A 2,386-nucleotide genomic window follows, 5' to 3' on the forward strand; every position below is an offset into this window, starting at 1 on the left:
TATCAACAAGTGAATCTAAAACTCAAGTGAATAAATAATCTGATGAACAGAATAAACTGGTGAATAAATACAATCAGGGGCATAGAAAGGAATGGACTGACTATTCTTGGGGGAGAAAGGGGTGTGGGGGGTGCAGGAAGAGATGGACAAAAATCATACACCTATGGATGAGGACAGTGGGGGGGGGGGGGTAAAAGGGCAGAGGGTGGAGTGGAAACTGGGTGGAGGGGAACTATGGGGGGAAAAAAGAGGAACAACTGTAATAATCTGAACAATAAAGATTTAATTAAAAAATATTTATTTACAAAATTGATTCTTTCTATTCAAGAAGGGATTTTTCTATTTTCCATATCTTTTTTTTTAGTTTAAAATTTGTTTCTTTTTTTAAAAATTTTATTTTATTGTTTAAAGTATTGCAAATAGTAGTACATATGTCTCTCCCCCCCCCCCCCCCATTGACCTTCCCCTGGCCTCTCCTACAACCTAGCATATGCCCTCCTCCCCTTCCCCCAGTGTCTTTCGTCCATTGGTTATGCTTGTATGCAAGCATACAAGTCCTTTGGTTGATCTCTTACCTCCTTTCCTCCACCCCTCCCCAGCCTTCCCACTGTAATTTGACAGTTTGTTCCAATCTTCTCTGCTTCTGTATCTATCTTTTTGTTCATCAGGTTATAATGTTCTTTATTATCCATAAATGAGTTTGATCATGTGGTATTTTTCTTTCACTGGTTGGCTTATTTCACTTAGCATAATACTCTCCAGTTCCATCCATGCTGCTGCAAATGATAAGAATTTCTTTTTTTTAATAGCAGCATAGTATTTCATTGTGTATATGTACCATAGTTTTCTAATCCACTCATCTGCTGGTGGGCATTTAGGCTGTTTCCAAATCTTAGCTATTGTAAATTATGCTGCTATGAACATAGGGATGCATATGTCCTTTCTGATTGGTGTTTATGTTTTCTTAGGATATATTCCTAGAAGTGGGACTACTGGGTCAAATGGCAGTTCCATTTTTAAATTATTGAGGAAACGCCATACTGTTTTCCACAATGGCTGCACCAGTCTGTATTCCCACTAACAGTGAAGGAGGGTTCCTTTTTCTATACTATCTCTCCAGCACTTGTCGTTTGTTGATTTGTTAATGATAGCCATTCTGACAGGTGTGAGGTGGTCACTCGTTGTTTTGATTTGCATCTCTCAGATGATTAGTAACTTTGAGAATGTTTTCATATGTTTCTTGGCTTTCTGAATATCCTCTTTCAAAAAGTTTCTATTGGGATCCTTTGCCCATTTTTTGACTGGATTTTTTATCTTCCTTTTGTCAAGTTGTATGATTTCCCTGTAAATATTGGAGATTAAACCCTTATCAGAGATAACGTTGGCAAATATATTCTCCCAGGCAGTGGGCTTTCTTGTTGTTTTGTTGATGGTTTCTTTTGATGTGCAACAGCTTTTTTCTTTTGAAGTAGTCCTATTTGTTTATTTTCTCCTTACTCTCTCTTGACCTAGGATCTGTGTCTGTAAAGATATTGCTATGACATGTCTGCAATTTTGCTGCCTATGGAGTATTGTAGGATTTTTATGGTTTCCCATCTTACATTCAAGTCCTTTAGCCATTTTGAGATTATTTTTGTGTATGGTGTAAGTTGGCGATCTAGTTTCATTTTTTTGCATGTATCTGACCAAATTTCCCAGCACCAGTTACTAAATAGACTGTTTGACTCCGTTGTAAGCTCTTGCCTCCTTTGTCAAATATTAATTGAGTATAATGGCTTGGGTCAATTTCTGGGTTCTCTATTCTATTCCATTCTTCTATATGTCTGTTCTTGTGCCTGTACCAGGCAGTTTTGAGAACTGTGGTGTGGTAATATAGCTTAATGTCTGGTATTGTAAACCCTACAACTTTGTTCTTCTTTCTCAGGATAGCTGTGGCTATTCGGGGTCTTTTTTTTATTCTAGATGAATTTTTGGAGAGTTTTTTCTAGATCTTTGAAATATGCCATTGGTATTTTTATAGGTATTGCATTGAATTTATAGCTTGCTTTAGATAGTATGGACATTTTAATGATGTTGATTCTACCAATCCATGAACATGGTATGTTCTTCCATTTGTTTATGTCTTCCTGTATCTCTTTTTTCAATGTCCTGTAGTTTTCAGAGTACAGGTCTTTTACATCCTCAGTTAAGTTTATTCCTAGGTATCTTAATTTTTTTGGTGCAATGGTAAATGGGATTATTTTTTTCATTTCTCTTTCTGTGAGTTAATTATTGGTGTATAAAAAGGCCATAGATTTCTGAGTGTTAATTTTGTATTCTGCTTCATTACCAAATTCATTTAATAGGTCTAGCAGTTTTTTGATGGAGTCTTTGGGGTTTTCTATGT

This window comes from Myotis yumanensis, unplaced genomic scaffold, assembly GCF_028538775.1.
Source record: "Myotis yumanensis isolate MYYU_CA2020_CCGP unplaced genomic scaffold, mMyoYum1.0.hap1 SCAF_3, whole genome shotgun sequence".
NCBI lineage: Eukaryota > Metazoa > Chordata > Mammalia > Chiroptera > Vespertilionidae > Myotis > Myotis yumanensis.